Below are 5283 nucleotides of genomic sequence, written 5' to 3' on the forward strand. Positions count from 1 at the left end.
TCTGGAGCTGTCCTCTCGGCTCTTCAGTCTTGGCTCTTCAGGGATGATATCCCCCCGCCTTGGTGGGAGTAGCCCACCCAGCGGACGACAGTTGTCCCGTTCTCGGCTGTTTTTGATGGTCTGGAAAGGCTCGGGATGGCCTTGGGGCAGCCCGCGCTCCAAAGGACGAAAGGAGTCTTCAGGTTTTTTCGGTCTTCAGTGTTTATTAATTTTTATCTACAATATCTTCACTCGGCCCGACAGAGGTCCGCACAGCACGTCAGCCATGAGCACACTGAGTGCCCTCGGGGCGGTGTCCTGGGTTGACTATATGATGCTTTTATCCCCAATCGTCTCATTCTGTTTATGTTGAATAATAATAAGTTTTGTACCTTTAAGAGTGTTACAGAGAGTGAAGGGGGAGAGAGAAGAAGCGCGCAGTTTGTTTTCAGACACTGCACTCACTCCTCCACATTCCTGCTCCTGACTGTGTTGTCTGCGGACAGACAGCGGGGCAGAGAGCTCTTCTTTTGCTTTTTAGTTAGTGTTAGCTAGCTGAGGCAAAGAAGTTCCCCGGACTGTTTTTTTTTCCCTTTTCTTTCGACCTCTTGGAACTGCTCTGGACTGAACACCCAGGAGAGCAGCGGCAGCTGCAGCTGTGGCCCACTGGGGCAGGCCTGGCCTGCGACAATTCCAGCACTGAGGGACTGATCAGAGACTGAGTGAGCTGCTGCTTGAACCCGGGGTTTTTCTCAGTTTGTCATCTCTTTTAGAGTGGCAAGGGGGCTCATTGTTTTGATACTGTTTTGGTCTTATTGTTTAATAAACAGGTTTTTTTCCACCTTTCTCCAAGGAGGTATTTTTTCCTCCCAGACCAGCTGGGGGGAGGGGCCGATTGGATCTGCTCTTCCCACCGGAGCTCCTTTGGGGGATTCTTCCCTAAATTTGCTCTAAACCTGGACAAATACATGAATTGGTAGCTATTCCTAGCTAGCCCGGCTAGCTCAGTCGGTAGAGCATGAGACTCTTAATCTCAGGGTCATGGGTTCGAGCCCCACATTGGGCGCCAATTCATGTATTTGTCCAGGTTTAGAGCAAATTTAGGGAAGAATCCCCCAAAGGAGCTCCGGTGGGAAGAGCAGATCCAATCGGCCCCTCCCCCCAGCTGGTCTGGGAGGAAAAAATACCTCCTTGGAGAAAGGTGGAAAAAAACCTGTTTATTAAACAATAAGACCAAAACAGTATCAAAACAATGAGCCCCCTTGCCACTCTAAAAGAGATGACAAACTGAGAAAAACCCCGGGTTCAAGCAGCAGCTCACTCAGTCTCTGATCAGTCCCTCAGTGCTGGAATTGTCGCAGGCCAGGCCTGCCCCAGTGGGCCACAGCTGCAGCTGCCGCTGCTCTCCTGGGTGTTCAGTCCAGAGCAGTTCCAAGAGGTCGAAAGAAAAGGGAAAAAAAAACAGTCCGGGGAACTTCTTTGCCTCAGCTAGCTAACACTAACTAAAAAGCAAAAGAAGAGCTCTCTGCCCCGCTGTCTGTCCGCAGACAACACAGTCAGGAGCAGGAATGTGGAGGAGTGAGTGCAGTGTCTGAAAACAAACTGCGCGCTTCTTCTCTCTCCCCCTTCACTCTCTGTAACACTCTTAAAGGTACAAAACTTATTATTATTCAACATAAACAGAATGAGACGATTGGGGATAAAAGCATCATATAGTGAACCCAGGACAGGTAGTCAGTTATCTTTATACCCAAAACTATGTATAAGATATTTACCTTTTCTCCCCAATACCTTTCACCCTTATTGACAAGTGCACATATAGTAAGAACCAATCTCAAAGTGCCACCACCACCACAGAACATGGACGACAAGAAGAAGAAGAAGGAGGACAGGACACGCCCTAATTCCTCCATCTTGTCTCCCTAGAACCCCCCTGTACCGAGATTCTAAAACCTGTGTTTCACACTATAATTAATCAATCTCTTCACCATTTATCCCTGTGTGATCCTCCCATCCTCATACAGGTGTTGTTTCCTGTGCAGGATCAAAGTCCAACCACCAGACACTTCTGGCCACGTTCCAGGACCTCCGAGCCCCCCAAGGGTTGTCTCGGTGACTCTGCACATCAGGACTGCTGTGCTGAGATCCCACAACTGTGGAGCATCCTCAGGATGTAGTGGTATGCTGAAGAAACAGTCCTTAATGTCTATGACAGCAAGTGTCCAGTCTCTCGGCAGTATCGATGGGGAGGGCAGGCCAGGCTGAAGAGGGCCCATGTCCTCGATGACTTCGTTGATTCTGCGAAGGTCGTGGAGAAGCCTCCACTTGTTAGTACCAGGCTTTGGTAGAACGACGACTGGAGAGTTCCAAGGGCTGTCGGACTCCACTTTGTGGCCTTTTTTGAGCCGTTCTTCCACGAGGGCGTTTAGGGCGCACAGCTTGGCTTTAGAGAGGGGCCACTGCTCGGTCCAGATTGGCTTGTGGCTTTTCCAGGTGAGACGGGGTATTTCTGGCAGCGCGCTCAACTCAGTGGCCCCAGTCAGAAATCCTGAATGGGAATACGTGGGGAAGCACCCCACTGGGATAAAACATCTCGTCCCCAAAGGGTGATGGGGGCCCGTACCACAAATGGACGGATGGTTGCCAGCTTGCCTTCTGGCCCTTCAACCAGGATGTTGTTCTTGCTCCTCATGGATACTGTAGTTCCACTAATGCCGGAAATCATGCCTGCAACAGGTTGTAGATCCCAGTGTGCTGGCCAATCTGAACGGGCGATGATGGTCACATCTGCACCCGTGTCCAGCATCCCTGGCAGGTGGGTCTTCTCTCCTCTGTGAGAGAGGCCGCACTCGATGGTAGGCTTGGATGGTCCCATGACTTGTGCCCACATAGCTGTAGGGTTGAGAGGAATCTGTTCCCTGTGATTCTTTGGGAGTAAAAATGCCTGTGCTATTGGAGTTCCTTTAGAAAGAAAAAATGGTAAGTCTATGCAGTATACCTGCACGAGGATCTCTTGTCCCGGCTGCACTGTCAGCACTTCCGGAACAACGAAGATTTCCTTCGGAGTATTAACCGAATCACCTGTAATTAAAATGTCTGAAGGACTCCCTTTAGGTCCATATTTTCCTGTAGGAACACGGTGAACATTCTTATCATTAAAGTCAATGGACAAAGCAGTTATCAGTTGCCGGCGGGTACCCCTTTGGGTTGTCCCGTGGGTTGGGGCTTCTCCTTTGGGTCTGGAGCAGCTTGGGTTTGTGCGTGATTGGGTCTTGGTGGCCTTTGATTTGTATTCTGTGCCCGAAGGTCGAACGGGCGCCTCAAGGAGTTTAAAGGATGTGATTGATAGCATTGCTGATGTTGGGGTCTTTGATTATAATTCCGATGGTATCGGGGGGGTGTTCTTTCCGGACAGTCCTTTATATAATGTCCTAGCTCTCCACAATGATAGCATTTAGCTTGTTCTTTAAAGGTTATGACTGCATATGCACCAGAAACTCCTTCAGCAATACCCTTAGCAACTGCTTGGGCCACTGTATTTTCAGTGGACATGTGACGTGTACAGCATTCTAGCATTTGCTCTATAGTGGGGTCTGTATCCACGGGTAAAGACCTCAAAATGGCCTTACATTTCTCATTTGAGTTGCTGAAAGCAAGCTTACATAAGAGTTCCTTTCTTGCCTCAGTACTCTCTATTTGTTTCTCCAAAGCATTTCTAAGTCTGTCCACAAATTTTATAAAGCTTTCTTCAATGTCTTGTTTTATAGTAGAAAAATGCATTGTTGGCATTGACTCATCCTGCATATGAAGCAAGGAGGTTTTTGCTGCGATTGCTACATCCTGCAGCGCTTCTTTATTCAGAGTTTCCATTTGTTCTGCTGGCTTTTGAAAGTCTCCTTCACCGGCCAATTGTTCTACTGTGAAGTTGGTCTTAGTAGCATCAGCAGTATATGAATCTGATAACGTTTTTAAGTGTTTCTTCCAATGCCTATCCCATAAAAAATATTTTGCCGGTGACAGAAGGCATTGTGAAATATTTTTTACATCGTGAGGAAGCAAGACATGTGCAGAGAACATGGCTTCTAGGAAATTTCTAAAGATATGTGAACTACGTCCATGTTCCTTGGCTATATTTCTCAATTGTACCAGTTCCTTATTAGAAATTGGTTTCCATGCCTTGATATTAGATTCCCCACCATTCCTTCCTTGCCTGTACTCGACTGGAAAGGCAGTGATTTTCTGTGCTAGGTCCCAGTTCCCAGACTTTGTAGCTTCTATCTTAATAAGAGCCCATGGGTCTATATTAATCGCATCAAAATCAGATTCATCAGAAGAGCTCTCATTGTCTGAGGAACACTGTGAGGGATATGCTACCCGTGAATTCCTTTTCTTTCGTTTAGAAGCGTTTTTCACCGTTTTCAATGACTGGCCCGAAGTTAACACTATTGGGTGAGGGGTAGCCATAGAGCAGCAGGGACCGGATTGGGTTGGGGGGGGACACCACAGGTGGTCTCTGATCAGTTCGGGTGGCAGGAGGGTTGGGTCAGGGGTTGGAGGGATGGGTGGGGGCAGGGGGGTATGGGGGCTGTGGATGCACGCCTGGGGGGTTTGGAGGTACGCAAGCAATGCCACTGGTTTGGGGTACGACAGGCATATGGTGAGCTGGTGTTACTGCACATGTGTGCGGCTCGGCGCAGGAGGACAGGGTGTGGGCATGGCTCGGCAAAGTGGCGGGAGGGGCCGGGAGGGCCGGGGCCGTCTCGGGGGGGGCGGGAGCGGGGGCGGTGACGGCGGGGAGGGTGGTCGCGGGGGTGGGGGATAGCAGCGCGGGGTTGGGTGGGGTGGCGGCGATAATGGGACCGGGGAACGCGGCGGGCGCGGCGGGGGGAGTGGGGGGCAGGGCGGGGGCAGCAGCGGGAGCGGGGGGTACCGCGACGGAGCAACCGGGGGCGGGGAACGGCGGCGCGGGGGTAGGGGGGACCGGAATCGCGGCGACGGGAGGCGGCAACGGCAGCACGGGCGCGGGGGGAGGGAGGAGGGGGTAGAGCGGCGCAGGGGGAGGGGTGGTCGCAGCGGAGGGTACGGCGGCAGGGACAGGGAACGGGGCCCCTGGGGCCGGATGCGGGAAGGAAGCGGAGCCGGAGAGATGGGGGGCTGCAGGAAACGGGGAGTTGGGCAGCGAGGGTCCCGCGAGGGGGAAGTATGTGCGGGGGGCGGTGCTTGGCTTCTGCCTCCGAGGTGGTTTCTGCAGGAAGCACTGCAGAGCCCAGCGGCTCTCTGGCCTGCAAGGCACATTCCTCTGTT

The 5283-nt window shown here is 51.6% G+C and overlaps 1 non-coding gene across 1 annotated transcript; it reads left to right on the top strand.

Annotated features, from left to right (window-relative positions):
• Positions 1-972: 972 nt before the first annotated feature.
• On the top strand, positions 973-1045 carry TRNAK-CUU (transfer RNA lysine (anticodon CUU)). The gene has a single exon. It is a non-coding gene; the product is annotated as a tRNA-Lys (tRNA).
• Positions 1046-5283: the final 4238 nt, after the last annotated feature.

Source organism: Zonotrichia leucophrys, unplaced genomic scaffold (assembly GCF_028769735.1).
Source record: "Zonotrichia leucophrys gambelii isolate GWCS_2022_RI unplaced genomic scaffold, RI_Zleu_2.0 Scaffold_62_284954, whole genome shotgun sequence".
NCBI lineage: Eukaryota > Metazoa > Chordata > Aves > Passeriformes > Passerellidae > Zonotrichia > Zonotrichia leucophrys.